We start from the raw sequence: 18029 nt of genomic DNA on the forward strand, positions 1-18029 counted from the left end.
AGGAGCAAATACCAGGGGCTCAAGTAGAAAGAAAATGTTTTGAGAATGAAGAGGGAAACAAATGTACAAAAGTGCTTGACACAGTGGATGTATATGTGGATTGTGATAAGAGTTGTACAAGGCCCCAATAACATGATTTAATAATAAAAAATGAAAATAATAAAATAGTGCAATCATTTATTGCGTTTATATGTGCCATTCAAAGAAAGGAGTCCTTTATTAGATGTAATCTTTGAGTTGTACAACCACTTCACCCTCTTTCCTGAATTGTTCTTCCCTCATTAACATAAATTCACTGCCAACTCCATTTCCTCCCCAGACTTTCCAGTGTCTCTTATCAATCTGATCCCAAATAAATAGATCTTCAAAGGGCACAATGCCCCAGGCAGACAACTTTTACTACGTAAGTAAAAGTACTAAATAACTGGTTATAGGAAGACCTCGTGGGATTGGGGGGTTTCAGGTTTAAAGATGATCTTAGGGCAAACTTTCTGGGGTTCATCCAGTCTCCAAAGTTCCAACAGGCTGAAATGATTGAAATTTTAAAATTATGTTCTACATTTCTGCTCCTTTTATTTGGACCCTTCTAGAGAATCTTTAATCAAAATATTTTGTAATGGTAATTGGGCACAATCCACTTTTTTTATTTTTCAGTAATGGGAAAACTGCTCCTCGAGAAGCACAACGTCTAGCAAATAAGCAAGACCACCAGCATTTGGATCTGAATCTGCATGCCTTTCCCACTAGGGATAGCCATTCCATATAGGAAAGAGCGGAGACGCCAAGAAGTTTCAACTGGCCTCACATGTTCAAGAAGCTGTTGACAGATCTGCAGGATAGGTGCACATCTGTGAATAGACAGTGGTGAAAAACGACCCTAAAGACAGATCATGGAGTGCTCCGTATGACTATGTCAGGAGAAAGAGTCTGGGCCTCATCCCACAAAACAAATACGAGTTAATAGGAAAGGATGCTATCAGAATATTCTTCATGACCAATGGTACCTCCTGAAATGAGAAAGACCTATTGTAATTCATGTTCCAACCATCCCTCTACTAGCTGGACTGATGATGGGTAATAGCTGAAGCCTCTGGTCCAGAGGGCTTCTATGTGGGAGCTTCCAAACTTAACAGAAAAATGGAACTGAAAGACAGTGGAATTTTACCAGGGATTTTTCGAAGCTCTCTTGTATGTGAGAAGCTGTAGTAGATGGCCCATATGGTTTGACTCAACTGGTAGCCTAAAGACAGGAAGTCTGGTGACACAGTGATTGTTCAGCACATGGCTGCTACCCAGAACGTTGGCATTTCAAACCCATCAGCCATTCCTTGGTCCTACAGGGGAGCTAGAATAGGTTCAGTGGTAACAGGTTTGGTTTAGGTTTGCTAATTTCGTGGTTGGGAATTCCAATCCACACAATGGAACCATGAAAGACAAGCCTGCCAATCGTCTAGAGGACTGCAGCCAAGAAAAACCAATGGCATTCTACATGTATCACCATGAGTCATAATCAACCCAATGGCCACTGACAACATTGTTATAGAGAATTCAATGAGTAAGAAGTTATTTTCTAGCACCTCTCGCGTCCCAGGTTCTGTAGTAACCACATGGAATTGTGGGTGAGCTTAGTAGACATGGCCCCTGTTCTCAGTGACCTTACACATGGAAGAGGAAGAAAATGAACCTTTAAAAGCTTTTAAATAATCCTCAAATCCTTCATAAACTAGGGGGTGCTATGTGAGGCCACAGCTTGCGTGCTCTTTCTGAGGAATTGTCATTTGTAAGTTCTGAAAAGTATGTAGACCTTAACTAAATGAAGCTGGAGAAGAGAGTCTTACTGGCCGAGGAAATCAATTTTGCAATAGCCCTGATACAGGAGTTCTCGTAACTTGGTGGAGAAATAGAAGCCTCGAGCAGAGATGGTAAGTGGGAGAAAGGCTGGAGAGGAAGCCAGAAAGGTACTAAGAGAACAGATTGCATGGCCAAGGTTGTGACCCTTCAGGCATGTGAGACATCTAAGGCCCATAAAATCAGTACCAGCTCACATCAGCACCTCAGCAGAGAGAAGCAGCCGTCCCCGCCATCACATTAGGGATGAGTTAGTTAAATGTTTAACCAAACATAGCAGGCTAAATGTTAAATTGATCAGATTATGTGGTCTCTGAATGATGTTATCAATATCCAAATGGCCCTTGGCAGGCCAACAGTTCTCCATCCCTGATTTAGGACCTTGTAAGCCAGAGCAAAGAAAACGGGTCTGCCATTTGGATCTTTATAAAAACTTACTAAAATGTTTCCTTTGCGTGACACACTTATCTTGTAATTTCTAGAACCTCTCCCTTTTGCCCTGGTTGTTAAAAAATTCAGAGCTCACGTTATTATAGACACTGGATTTGTGACAGTTACACATTTGCAGTACTCTCAGTGGTTTGGTAGTGAAGACCGACTAATCCTCTGCGACGGGATCTGACACCATGTAATCACTCCCTCATGAGATCTGCGATCAGCAGCCTGTTAGCTGTAAAAAGATTAGGGTAGGATATAACACTCTGGCTGTAATCACAACCTTGATCCAATCAATTGAAAGGAAGTTTCCTTGGGGATGGGATCCAATTCTAGTGTAAGTATATACTGTGGAAAAGCCAACTTGCCTTTTTCCTGCATCTGGCTCACCCTTCAACTTTAGGTTCGTTGTACTTGAGCCTTCAGCCTGCCATATAGCCTGCCAATTCTGGGAGCTGTCATGAGCCTGCCAATGACCCTGATAACTTTAGCTTCCTTGACCTGCAAGCTGTGAGTTCATCAGCTCCCACAACTACATGACTCAGAAAAGTCTCCAGCCTGACATCTGACCCATGGACCCAATCTAAGACACATTGAAATCAATATGGTGATATATTGGGCTATTCAGTTCTTCCAGAAATATCCTCTGAAGTGATACAAGTTTTTGATTTTGTTTCTCAGATTCAGTAATTCATTCCACTGAAATGACTCATTCTGACAACCGCATCATGCCTCTTCTTGGCTGTGGAAGTTTAGCAATGGTTTTCAGTCACATCACAGAAGTAACTCCTGTATCTCACTCCTTTCAAACATATCAATGGATGACCAAAATCTTTGCTATTGAGTCGATTTTGACTGACTGCAATCCCATGTAGTATTTTTGAGAATGCAGATCTTTATACGAGTAGATAATCTCATCTTTCTCTCAGGAGTAGATGCTGGGTTTGAAATACCTACCTTGCAGTTAGTAGTTCAAAGGTTACCTAAGAGTACCACCGATGGAGAAGGAAAGGTTCATAGAAGGGAGCGATAGAGACGGACATCTAACTTGCTACAAGCCTAACTGCTTGGCTTAAAATTAGGAGAGATGTATGTCTGAGCTCTATCCTTTCACGATAATTAGTCAATCTGTTTACTTATTTACATGCTTGAGCAAATTATCTGAGAAAGTGGAATTTATGAAGACTAACCATGCATCAGGTTGAAAATAGACTCATTATCAATCTGCAATATGCAGATGACACAACCTGGCTTGCTGAAAGCGACGAGGATTTGAAGCGCTTACAGATGAATATAAAAGAGCACAGCTTTCAGTATGGATTATATCATGGCATTTAAAAAATCCTCACTGGTCTGGGGTCTTACAGGCTTGAAGATAAACTAGTGGCCATCTAACTGAGAAGCAGCAAAGCCCACATGGAAGAAGCACGCCAACCTGTGTGATCATGAGATGTCGACGGGATCAGGTATCAGGCATCAAAGATCCAGAACAAAAAATCAAATCAATGTGAATGAGGGGGTATTTAGAGTGGAGAGCCAAAACCCATCTGTAGGCAATTGGATATCTCCTTTCAAAAAGGTCACAAGGAAAAGATGAGCCAGTCAAGGTGCAGTATAGCACCAAGGAAACATACAACATTCCTCTAGTTCTTTAATGCTTCCTCTCCCCAACTCCCCACCCCCCAACTATCATAATCCCAAATCTACCTTACAAATATGGCTAGACCAGAGCATCTACATGGGTACAGATAAGAGCTGGAAACACAGGGAATGCAGGACAGGTAAACCTCTCAGGACCAATAATGAAAGTAGCAATACCAGGAGGGGAAGGGGAAGGTGGGGGAAGAAAGGGAAACTGATCACAATGATCTACATATAACCCCCTTGCTGGGGGACAGACAATAGAAAAGTGGGTGAAGGAAGACATTGATCAGTGAAAGACATGATAAAATAATAATTTATAAATCATCAAGGGTTCATGAAGAAGGGAGGGTGAGAGAGGGAAGGGGGAAATAAGGAGCTGATAGCAAGGGCTCAAGTAGAGAGAAAATGTTTGGAAAATGATGATGGCAACAAATGTACAAATGTGCTTGACACAATGGATGAATGGATGGATGGATGGATGGATGGATGGATGGATGGATGGATGGATGGATGGTGATAAGAGCTGGATGAGCCCCCAGTAAAATGATTTTTTTTAATCCTTACTGGAACAATAAGGAACATTTTGAGAAAAGAAGAAAATTCCGAAGTTTTCAATGATTTATTTTACTTTAACTGACAATAAACACCCACAGAAGCAGCAGTCAAAAAAAAAAAAAAAAACCCCAAGCAATGTGCGGGATTGGGTATATCTGCTACAAAAGACCGCTTTAAAGTGTTAAAAGGCCAAGATGTCACATGGAGGATGATGGTGTGTGACCCAAATAGCTTCATATGTACGGCACAAAGCTGGACAGCAAATCAAGAGTGACAAAGAAATAATGGTGAAGTGATTACTGAATAATGATATGGGAAAAAATACTGAATATACCGAATATAGCGTGAACGACCAGAACAAACAAATTTGTCTTGAAAAAATTACAGTCACAATGTCCCTTAGAAGTAAAGATGGCAAGACTACATCTCACAAACTTTGGACCTGCTGTCCGAAGGGATCAGTCCTTGGAAAAGGGTGGTACCTGGTAAACTAGAAGGTCGGCGATCAGAAGGAAGACCCTCAGTGACATCGCCCGGCACGCGGCCCGAACAATGAGCTCAAAATCTGGGGTGATTCGTGAGGACGGTGTAAGAGACAATATTGCATCTGTCGTACTTGCATATCGGATGAGCGTGGGTCAGACTCCACCCTAGGGCATCGAGCAATGACACAATCATATGAAGATCATACTGCACATTCTCCAGGAGCCCTGATTGCATAGTTCACACATTGAGCTGCTAACCACAAGGTCAGCAGTTCAAAACCACCATGAGAAAGATGGGGCTTTCAATTTCTGTAAGGAGTTACAGTCTTGGAAACTCACAAGAGCAGTTCTACCCTGTCCTTTTGGGTTGCTGAATCAGCCTAGACTTGCCGGCAGTGAATTTGAGTTCCACTTTCTAGAATTTTAAAGTTTTTTAAATTATATCCTCTGAGAGCTTTCTCTTGTGTTCTGTAGTTTTTCCCTGACCGGGACATATTATGATTCTTCCCACTTGTTAGATGACAAAACTGAGTCGACAAGAGATGAAGTGCCTTCCCTGTGGTATCCCTGCTGGTTAGGATCTAACCAGGGTGTGTAGTCAAGCCTCAGTCTCCCAAGGCCTGTCTTCTATTCTATACCCTGCTGCCTGCATCACACACACACACACACACACACACACACACACACACACACAGAAGTGATTTTCATAAACTCGGCCCTTGGGTTTTTCTCTCTAGTTGCCCTCAGCACAGGTGCAGCTAGTGCACAAGCCTTCTGGCATTTCACAGCCAGTCTACCTTACAAAATAGCAGGGATCTCCTGCCCCCAGATCCCACTCCAAACCCCTGCCCTCCTGCTGGGTTGAGCATCACCGCACTGTGTGGCTCAATAAAAGAAACCCTAGGAAATTAATGGCCTTGTTACCACCACTGTTGCTTAATGACCCTGCAGTTTCCTGTGGAGCTATTCTCCCTGGGCCAGTTGTTAATGAAGCACTTCTTCTTTCTCAGGTTCCAATGTAAGTCTCTTACAGCAGCCTCAGATTTTGGAACCAGAAAGAAATAGATTAAATGCCCACTAGGTGCCCGGCTCTGGACTAGGTGCTTTATATTCATTAGATTGTTAATAACTCGTTTAATCAGAAAATGATCCCATGTGGGCACATGGCTTTGGTTATTTCCATTGTACAGATGAGTAAAGTAAGTTTAGGTCATATGCCAAGAGCCATACAATTAGTAAGAGCAGAGCCGAGCTTTGAACCCTTGTAGATAGACTACAAGATTCCATGCTTAACCCTGAGGTTGCTGACACCCATAGGCAATCATGCGTTAGGTCTCCAGCATCAAGACCATCGGTTTGCTTTCAGAAAGTGGCACAAACCTCCTTCCATGTACAGCCTCTCCACTTAGGCCCACCAACAGTGATAGCTATACCATCTCCCCTACTCTCAAACCTCCCTGAAAGGAAGATCAACGCAGCTGGTAGGCAGAAACGTAAACCCATCCCACCTAATATGAATATAATGGAGAAATCAGCACCTCAGGGCTTGTATCTCTTCCCATCATTCCCTCCAAATTAAGAGGAAAACTTCATGAAAACAGAGGGTGTGAGCCAGGGACGTCTGGCTAAAATGATTTCTAATGTTTGCTCATTCAAGTTCCATTCAGGTACACGCCAGCTGGTTGGTGAAAACCTTTTGTTAAGACAAATAGAGCTACCCGCTTTGGTTGAAGTGGTGGGGTTTGGGTACCCCAGATCCAACATGGTTATGAAGATGCAAAACCTCACCTGGTATTTGGTTACCTTTGATTGCTGGTTCGTGGAGCCAACGCAGCAGAGGATGAGATGGTTAGATTTTATGTCAATTTACTGTACCTAAGTGAAGTCCAGCCTATCAATCAGGTCACAGTCTCATGACACCTCCTAGGTAGGGGGGGTGGTGTGGTCATTTTATGAGAGACACTGTGGAGAACTGTTCTCTCTCTTACTGTCTCCTTTCTGCTTGTCGGGGTCCCATGGCTCAGGTGTGGGAGCAGTAGCCTATGGCCCCTCAACCCTGCGAGTTGTCAGCTCCCTGCCATGCCTCTGTGAACCTTAGATCCACACAACTCTGCATCCACCACCTGGTGACCGCCCTTCTCACCATGGACCAGGACTGTGAACAGTCTTGCTATCAGGCAGAATGCATTGGAAAGTGGATTGTAGCAGACACAACAGGTTAAAATTAGTACCCTATTATTTGATCTTCTTTATGATTCACTTAAATTTGTTCTAGTTTTTCATATCTTCTGATTTCTTCTCTATTGGGCTTTTTATCTGTTTTACTTTGTTATTCTTGTAGTTGTTGCTTGTTTGTTTAATGTTTTTCTCTATATGAAATCCAGAAGAGGTGAATCTATAGAAACAGTAACTGGATTAATGGTTCCTTGGGGGCATGGCAGGGGCTTGGGGGAGAACTGGGGAGCTAATAATGAGTACAAGAATGAAAGAAAGAAAGAATCCATTCTAAAACGGATTGTGGTTATGATTGTACAACTCTTCTTGATGGGGCTGAACTATTGAATTGTGTGATATGTGAATTACATTCCAAGAACATAGTTGGGTATGGGGGAAAGTCTACCTCCTTCGACAGCTTACTATGGTTTTCTTTAAGAGCCAATGAAAATTATATGTCGTTATCATTCTCGTCCTACTTAACTGCACATAAATGCAGAGGAAAATCATACTTACTCACGGAATTTATATCAGCCTAGGTTTTTGCTGTCTAATTTGTCTTCTCTACAGATTTAAAATTTTCTATTTACTGTATATACTCCAGTATAAGCTGACCCAAATATAAGCCGAAGCACCTAATTTTAGCCCCAAAACTGCATTAAAAATGTGCTGAAAAACTCAGCTTATACACAAATATATATGGTAAATTTATTGTCACTTGTAATATTTGTCATTGTTCACATGAAAGCTTGGGGTTTTGCTTCAAATTCTTGTTAGAAAAAAATTAAGTAATAGCAAATAAAAACAAAACCAAAGTTATCTGGCAATCTGTGCTAACTACAATTTAAAAGATTCCCTACCCCACCCCAAGTATAGGTGAAGACGTTTTATTTCACGGTGGTAAATATGTTGGGTGTTTTTGGTGTCTGTGTGCAAATGCAGGGGATGAGGTGGTACACAGATGCTTATCCACAATGTGCTCGTGGTTTAGATTATGCCTCTGAAAGTGCTAATATCTGGTGTCACTTCTATCTCTGAATCTGAGTTCGAATCCCTGGGCCAGTGCCTGGGTGTTGTCTGTGCTAGAAGAGAAGATGTTAGAAAATGAGGGAAAAAAGACAATTCCAATGGATCCAAAATTTCAGATCAAATATGCAGTCATCATTCCCTGTGCATCTTTCCCAGAAAGAGCTACTATAGATGGGTTTTATATGCAGAGGATAAAGTCCAGCTCCCCTGAGGCACACACCTCCACTCCCTGCAAGCAGATTCTTAAAACATTGGAATTATGATTAAATTGTGTACCCCCATATGTTCAAATGTTAACACCTATAACTAGGGGTGCAATATTATGTGGAAATAAGATGTTCTTTGTTATGTTAATGAGACCACAGAGTCCAGGGTGCATCTAAAACTTAAACACTTCCAAGTAGCAAAAAGAGCAGGTCTGTGGCCCATGGAGGAGCAGACAGATGTCACAGGAAGATTGCCAAGGGGCCAGAGGACAGTTGAGACTACCAATTGACACCATCATATTAGACAAGCCCCAGTTTGGAGCTTGAGCTTTCAGAGTCATGGTGTGTCAGTCTGGGTACACTCGAGAAACAAATCCATGGACACACGTATGTGCATAAGAGATTAACGTACAAGAGCAATTGCACATTGAGAAAGCATCCCAACCCAGTCCAGTCCATAAGTCCAATATTAGCCCATATGTCCAAAACCAGTCTATAAAGTCCTCTTCAGACTCATGAAACACATGCAATGATGCTGAATGCAGAACAATCACAGGCCAGTGGGTAGAAAGTCTTTGGATCCAGTGGCATTGTAAGCGTCTCAGTGGTGGCAGGGGTCTCTACGTGGTTTCTCCGGCTCCAGAGGTCTGGTTGCATTAGCATAGGCCCATGTGGCTTCTCCAGCTTAGGGCACTAATGTAGTTCCATGTGTCTTGTCAGCTGCAATGTCTCCCAAGGAGTGGCAGAGCGTCTCCCACCTCCAAGAAGCGAAACACTGGAATTTCCAGAATCCTTAGGGGAAGGCCATGCCCACACAGAGGCCTCATTGGCTATCACCTGATTGACAGGCTACACTCCACCCTTACACTCTTAATCCTTAAATTGACAGTTATATAACTGCCACACATGAAAAAACATATTTCTGGCTTTCAAGCCAGCCACTAGCAATATAGTTCAGTTACAGTGGCATTAGGAAATGAAGACAGCTGGTGCCTAAGAGGCTCCTTTCAGATTGTGGGTGGCTTTTAAATAGGGATTTGAGACCGAGTTTTCCACACTTTCCAGGTCATTTTGTAAGGAATCCCAGCCGTTCTTGGCTCATTCTCACTGTCTTGAATGTGTTCTCTCCGTTCCATATTCTCTCTCTCTCTCGTATTTCTCTGTGTGTGTATGTGTGTGTGTGTGTGTGTGTGTGTGTGTGTGTATTTTCTCTCTAAGATATTCTCTTTCTGGAACATTCTCTCTCTCTCTCTCTGAGGTATTTCTCTGTGTGTGTGCGTGTGTGTGTGTGTGTGTGTGTTTTCTCTCTAAGATATTCTCTTTCTGGAACATTCTCTCTCTCTCTCTCTGAGGTATTTCTCTGTGTGTGTGTGTGTGTGTGTGTGTGTGCGTGTGTGTGTGTGTGTGTGTGTTTTCTCTCTAAGATATTCTCTTTCTGGGACATTCTCTCTCTCTCTCTCTCTGAGGTATTTCTCTGTGTGTGTGCGTGTGTGTGTGTGTGTGTGTGTGTGTGTGTGTTTTCTCTCTAAGATATTCTCTTTCTGGGATATTCTCTCTCTCACCCTCCTCTTCCTTGCTTTGAATCTCGGTTTCAATTTCAAACGCACATATATGCTTTTTAAGAACATAATCAAGCAAGTATTAGGATCAAGAGAAATGGGCCCTAAACCACAGCTCAACTTTACAAGCTTCGTCCTCAGGCCAACTTTGGCTTCTGCTCAGACCCCTGTCTCTTCTCTCCTCCTCCTGTTGCACTCCACTGCTGGAAGCTACCTGTGTCATGCATGTGGTTCTAACTCACCCCTGAGAGAGCACATCTGTGGAGAAATAAAGTTGAGAAAGAGGAAAGAAGAGAAGGGGGAGGGAGGGAGAAAGGGGGAGGGAGGGAGGAAGGAATGCAGGAAGGAAACAGAGAGGCAGGCAACTCATGGGGCAATGAAGGAAAGCCCTCCCACATCATCTCTCCACTGGAAACCATCTTTGACAGCACCGTTCGCACCAGGACTTTCCCCTTGTTAGCATTCTTCAAAGGTTTCCCCTGACCTGAATAACCTGGGTGGCGCTGGGCTAGACCCCATACGAACTCCCACCAAACTCTTCCCCTGGGCCCTTCACTAGACCTGGTGACATATTGGCCACTGTCCAGCTCAGAAATCAGTGGTCACATTCTAGCCCCAGGCTCTTCCCATACAGGTGTCTCATCCCCCCTCCCCCTCATCCCTCCATTGCAAATGCCTTTTCTCTTTCAGGGCTCTGCTCACAGAGCTGAAAACTTCAGAAAGCCTTCTCTGGCAGGACTTACACATGCACACAGACCCCCACATCTAGCAGAGCAGAATCCACCTTTTATAACCGGCTAATACACCCAGCACCTCACCAGCCTAGCAGCCATTTCAATTGTATTTGATTAATTGTGTGCTTTAGATTTTCATGACCGTCTCATTCTATGACTACAACTCCCCCAGGCAAGGAACACACCTGTTGTGTTCACCTGTATCCCCCAGAAACCACTGCTCTAAAGTTAATTCTGATGCACAGTGACCTGGTGTAGCAGGGTGAGGAACGTCCCACCTGCAGGCTGTAGGAGGTCCTGAAAAGGATCAATGCCAGCTAACGGTGCACACCTCACCAGAGAAACGTCATTAAATGATTGTGGTAGTGAGTGCCACCCAGTAATGGAGCGACCTCGTGTGGAACAGAATGAAACACTGCTCGGTCCTGCACCATCTATGTAAAGATTCTGCATGAGCACAATGAAGTATTTTATAATTCTCATTCTTCTCAAGGTTATCCATAGTTCATTACCCTCCATTCAGTTGAGTACCTTGGAGTAGTCAATCAAACACAATTAAACATCTTTCTAGTATTCTGTTTTCAATCAAATTCCATTTTACATCAGTAGTGATATCTCTTACTCCATGTTCTCTTCTGAGTCTGACCTGAATCTCTGGCAGTACATTAAACCCTGTCAATGTATTGCTGCAACCTTTGTTGGATGATCTTCAGCAAAATTGTACTTGCATGTGATATCAATTATCATGTTCTATAATTTTCTCATTCTGTTAAGTCCCCTTTCTTCGGAATAGGTATATGTGTCTCTTCAGTGAGTTGTCCAACTAGCGGTCTTCCAAATTTCTCGGCAAAGGCCAGTGTGTTCTTTTGTTTGTTCTTCAATTTGCTGGAACATTCCCACTGGCATTCCACCAACTTCTGCAGTCTTGGTTTGGGCTTGTGCTCTCAGGGCAGCTTGGAATTCTTCCTTCAGTGCCATTAGGTCTTGCTCATGTGCTACCTCTTGGGAATAGTTGGATGTCGACACATGACTAAGTGAATTCTTTCCATCTTCTTTTGATGATTCTGGCATCGATCAGTATTTTGCCCTTCAAAGCTGCGAAATTCAAAGCTGGAATATTTTCTCCAGTTCTTCAGCTTGAGATATACTGAGCCTGCTCTTCCTTTGTGGTTTTCTAACCCTGTCTTTGCTCATTTTGTTGTAATATTTTAGTTTGTCTTCTTGAGCTGCCCTTTGAAATCTTCTGTTGAGCGCTTAATCGTAGACTCTGAGAGTGCTCTTAATCATAGAGTACATAAGGCAAACGAAGAAATGATGAAAGAAAAGAGCCATTACATTAGGAGTGAGTTCATGAAATACCTTTCCAAATATAGCAAGCTAATTTCTAAGTGGCTCGTTTTATATGGCCCAGCAGTGGTGTTATACATGTCCAAATGGTCCTTAACAGAGAAAACGGTCCCCACCTTGTTGTGCAGGGTTTCTGAGGCGGTACATCGTTGCAGGAGCAGAGTCTCATTACTCTCCCATGGGGTGGCTGCACTGCCAACCACGTGGTTAGCAGTCCAATCCCTATCAAACAGTGCCCCAGGGCACCTCCTACCTACCACATGCATTTCACTCGGGAACTCTTTCTCAAAAGAAAGACTAAATGAACCTCCACTTCCGCATGCGGACTAAATGAAATACTGAAGTTGGCACTGCCTGGCTCATAACACGGTATTGCTTTTGATTTTTGTTTGCTTGTTCCCTAAACAAACCAATCCAAACACTGCCATATTTCGATTCTAACCCACAATGACCCTCCATAGGGTTTCTAAGGCCATCAATCTTTCTGAAAGCAGACAGTCTCATCTGTGTCTCTCAGAGCCGCTGGTAGATTTGAACCACTGACCTTGTGCTTCGCAACCCAATGCCTAGAACACGTGGTCACCAGGGCTCCTTGTTCCCTAAAGGGAAAAGCTAAAAACTGCAATCAATTATCTGCTAGCATTGTACGCTTTCTATCATAGGATTGGGGGCGGGGCGGGGCCTTCAAGCCTAAGATGGATAAAATAGTTCAGAGGGATAATGGAAGGAATGGCTGCTGAGTCCATATGAGTGGCTCTCAACCTTGGCTGTGCATTAGCCTCACCTGAGTGTTTGCAGAAAGAAGAAAGAAAGAAAGAAAGAAAGAAAGAAAGAAAGAAAGAAAGAAAGAAAGAAAGAAAGAAAGAAAGAAAGAAAGAAATGCTGCAGAGATTTTCATAGGAACTGAGTTTAAAAAGATTGTCTTTCAGGTAGAGGAGGGATTTCTCATGCCAAGATGGAAACCAATAACTGCTTGTTTCTTGGTCTTTCTTGCAGAGTATCCGGGGAGAAACGAGGGGATGGGTCAATAGGAAAGGAAGGGCAAGAAGACCTGCAAGTTCTTTGAGCGCTTTCCCCTCCAGCCTACCACAGAGGTGGTGGTGGAGTCTCCTCCGGTCTTCTTGCCGTCTGGAGTAGGTTATTTCATCTATTGTGACTTACCTCTTTCCCCCAACTTTAAATGTAGGTACTGATAACCTTCTCATGGGCTTTCTGGACAAAGCAATAATAATTTTTAAAAATCTATGCAAATAGTCAGCAAGAGTTAGCACAAGGCAATTCCTCAAAGAGTTTGCTATTTTTTTTTAAAAAGTGTTATCGGTGTGCACACATTTTGCAAACCTAAGTGCACTTGTAAGGCATCATCATTGTGATTATTGGCCAGCCCAGGTAAAACGCTGTGGAATTGATTTTTTTTTTTTGGCCTTTCTCTTTTTATTTGGAGCCCAGAAACATTCTTAGAGAGCTGTGGTTTGTCTCCCGTGTATTCCTGTCGGTTATGTCTTTTTAAACACCACACACACGCAGACACACACATACAAGCTCGCACATACAAATAGATATATAATAAATATATGTTTTTCTTTCTTTGCAATTCCCCGCTGAACTGGAACATGCCTGGGAAAATCGGAATCCGAATTGATCTTGCTGTGCTGCCTTCTTCCTGGGCGGTGGGGTCAGGTATATATTGATGGAACCCGCCCACCCGTCCCTCACGAGGGCCCACTAGGACTGAACGCCTGACCCTGCACTACGGAGACAAAGAGCCAGAAGGCCGCCGCTGGACAGATGGAATTTTAAGCAGGTTCTCTGTGTCAGCTTGTAAAAGGATACCTGCTCGGAGTATCCCTGTCTGGAGGGACAGTCGCAGGCGCATCCTTGTGAGCAGCGTTTCATCGCAGGGACACGGCCTCTGAGGCAGATTCAGCTCTGAGCACGCTGGCCAGAAAGACTACACACCAGCTCAGCCCTGGCTGCGTCCCTCACTCAGTCTGTGACCACAGGTGAGTGCCTTCACTTCGGGGAGCCCCTCCCTTTACCCAAGAACGGGGACAAGGAAACATGCTTTGACAACTTCACAGAGTCCCCTGGCGGGGGCGGTGATAAAAAAAGGGGGATGCATGGGGGCACAGGCCCAGTGTGCTGTGGTCTGTGGGGAGATGTATAACTTCAATGTGGTACCAACTCGGGTGATAGCACCGCCAAAGAGGATCGGACACACTGGGTCTTTTTCAGAACCTTTGGTTCTAATGGCAGACTCAAAAACCTGGGTTTCTCATGAAAACATCACTCGATAAAGGCCCTGCGGGTTCCACTGTTCTACAATTCAAACAGGTTTTAAAACTGGCCAGCTGGTGGCTAGACTGTTATCAGATGGATGTATATAAGTAAACCACGCCAAAGCTAAGCCCCCTGGTGCCAAGGTGGCTTTGACTCGTACTGACCCTACAGGACAGAACAGAGCAACCTCACTGGGTTTCTGAGACAAAATCTTTATAGGAACGGGCAGCCTCCTCTTTCTCCTGTGCAGTGGCTGGTGGTTTCAAATCTCTGACCTTGAACTTACCAGCACAATGCATAATCCACGAGTCCACCAGGGCTCCCTGGACACACAGCCAGACACACAGACATAAAGAAGCCAGATTGGCATTAAGTATAAACCCACTGAAACAACCCCTCAGCCCAGGGCCAGGCTATTGGGGTAAAAGTCTAAGGACAAGAGGCGGGGAGTGGAGTTTCCAATACTCTTTGAAGTTATAGTACTCTAATTTTATTGTATCTTTAAATTTATTGACATTTATATTATCTTTTCGTTAATCCATATCACCAATGCCCACTGTGGGTCTTGGGAAAGGGAATGTGCTCTTTAACTGGGTGAATAGCCTGCTTTGTAACTCCCGAGCATGAATCAGATTGTGTTGGTAGTGGTTGGTTGTATTTTTCATGCACATACCTATCCATCAAGCCTATCTATCTCTCTAAAAGGGAGGGCCAAAACTTAATCCAAAAGTTCCCATCCCAAAGGTGGCCCACAGTACAACTCAAAAACATTTACTGCCAATAAGTTGAATAAGTTCTAATTCATCGTTATCCTATAGGACACAATAGAGCTGCATCTGTGGGTTTCCACAGCTGTAAATAGAGCTTTTGGGGAGCAGAAAGCCTCACCTTTCTTCTTCTTCTTTTTAATCATTTTATTGGGGGCTCATACAGCTCTGATCGCAATATATACATGCATACATTGTGTCAGTATTTACATGTTAAAGGACATGTTACATGGGGAGAGGCGGCACTCTCTCTCCTCCATTATGCTTTTAATCACACCCTTCTCTTTTTGTTCTTTTTTTAAAAATACTTTTATTGGGGCTCTTACATCTCTTATCATAATCCATCTGTTCATCCAGTGTGTCAAGCACATTTGCATATAGGCCACCATCATTGTAGAAATGGATGATAATGAACCCTGACCTTGTGGTTAGCAGCCCAAATCACCCTAACCCCGGTGCCCCCAGGACCCCCTTCCAAAGTACAACATACATGGATAAATATCACGGAACAAAGAGAATGGGCATTACACTGGGAATGCTGAAGACTAATCTTCTTACCCTAACTGTCTTATTTGACTCTGAAAACTGGCTCACAGACAGGCTCTCCACATGCCCCAGGGCTACCTGGGAGCATGACTTTCGTTCTCCAGTCATTCTAGCCAGTTCTCCCAAGTAATTCCAAAGGTGTAACTGGACTTTGTTGAAATAAGGACCTTCTTCTCCCCATGTATGACAGTGTCTCAGTGGGAATGGAGCTGGCAAGGCACAATTACCAATTCCCTCCTTGGCTTTCTACCTAAAGAAGATGACGTCACAATGGCACCTTGTGTATCAGAGAAATGCTACACAAATGCATGTAACTGATTTGCAAGGCTCTCGTACCTTCTTGGTCTGCTTAGTTATTACATACAGGGTTTGGGGAGGTAGATGGGGTATTTAAAAGCTGGCTTTCAGACCAATGGATCTGAAGAGATTGCCTTTATTGGTCTGAAAAAGGAGGTAAGGGTGGGGTGGGGGAGGCAGAAGCAGATCTGATAAAGGAGATTAAATGGCCTTATACATCTGACAGAGCAGGACAGTCCCCATGGGAATCCCGGATCCTGCTGGTGCTAATAAAGTGCACGCTATGACTCTGGTAATATAGTGTACAATATAAGGCGTCCAGACACCGGGGCCAGAGCCACGACCTACATCTTCCGCAAACCAATTTTCTGCTGGGTTGGATGTGTAAAAAAGAATCCAAATACAGATTTTTTTTCCCCTTTGAGAGAAGAATTGCTTCTCTGGCTTTTTACCTTGGCCTGTCTGCTCCTCCCACCCCCTGCGTTCTCCAAGTGGGAATTACTTCTAATCCACTCACAGGAGGGGCCGGTGCCGCACTGAACTGTGGGCTATTTAGAGGACAATTTGTCCCCTTGTTGGGCTTCCAGTGGCAGTGGGGTATGGGGGTGGGGGGGACAAGCATGGAATTTGCAATCAAACAAGGTTCAAATCCTCATTTGACCAGTGATGAGATGTGTTCCCTGAGGGGTGAGGGGAGGGGGGGATTGAAGGGGGTGGAGAACATTTCCCCTGACTTGTCTGGGTCTCCCGGGAAAAAATGATGTGAATACTAAAGGGAATTAACCTGAAGCGCCCAGCACAATGACTTACCAGATAGGACAAGTTCATTGGCAATTGTAAGTATTACTAGTCTAGGCAATCTCATTAAAAGAACAGAGGTTTGAGGCAAGACATTTGAGGCCAGAGAGGCTTATTAATAAGACAAGCAGCAATACCCTAAAGGTTGGCGGTTCTAGACTACCCAGAGGTACCTCAGAAGAAAGGCCTGGAGCTTCCTTCTGAAAAAGCTGTCCTTGAAAACCCTGCAGAACATGGTTCGACTCGAACACACACGGGTCACTGTGCACTGGGACTGGCCTGATGGAAACGGTAGGAAATAAAATTTGAAAAACCTTTTACTTCTCCATAACCAGTTTGTGAGCATCTACTGAACAACCAATAGTGTGATATGCACTATTAAGCAAATGGGAGCTGACCGTAGCTGCTCCCATCCAAGGCCTTGTGGAAGAGTAGGGAGCCAAAAACTTGGTAGATCATGCCACACAATACACTGGACCAAGCAAATTAACTTCGGTCCTCTCATTTGGCTCTCACGGGAACCTTGGGAAGTCGACAAGACATGAATTGTGAGTCCCCACTTAGTAGATGGGAACAGCAAGGCTCAGAGAAAGGAGGTGGCTGGGCCCAGTTTCATAAGGGAGGCAGCCAGGATTGGGCCTAGTCTTCTAACGGCCATTCTCAAGTTCTTGGTTGCACACGGAGAAAACAAAAGCATAGAAGCCAGCCGGCCGTCTGTAGGGTTCTAAACCCAGGGCTCCCCCAGATCAGGGAGAACAGTGGTCGCGGAAGGAAGGCATGATGGGTCTGCAAGGCTCTGTGGAGGAAACGAAACTCCACAGGCACCTTGGAGAGTAGCTGAGCTTTGGCTGGGCAAAGTATTCCAACCAGAGAGCATGGCATGTTCAACGTTACCGTGGGATCTGGAAACAGACCGGCATAGCAACGCATGGTGGAGGTTGACCTTCTTACTAGGGGGAAAGCAGGGCATCCAGAACATTCCTGAAGACCACACCAACAACGCCCAGGCTCCTCAGTGATCCTCCAGCTTGTAGCCCACGAGGCTTTAAAACAGCCATGGGAACAGTCACAGAGAGACATGGAGCAAAACTAAATGCAGGAGGGAAAGACACCCTAGCCATCTTCCCACTGCGACCCACTGAAGGGGACAGGGGGAAGTACAGGAGCCCCGAGGTGGGAGTTCCGATTTGCCAAAAGTGTCAGCCAGCCTCAGCTCTTCCTCTGCCCGCTTCTCTGCCTCCCTCCCCTCCCCCAGGTTCTGCATGCAGCAGCGTGTGTGTGCATG

The sequence above is a fragment of the Tenrec ecaudatus genome, chromosome 1 (genome assembly GCF_050624435.1).
Source record: "Tenrec ecaudatus isolate mTenEca1 chromosome 1, mTenEca1.hap1, whole genome shotgun sequence".
Taxonomy (NCBI): domain Eukaryota; kingdom Metazoa; phylum Chordata; class Mammalia; order Afrosoricida; family Tenrecidae; genus Tenrec; species Tenrec ecaudatus.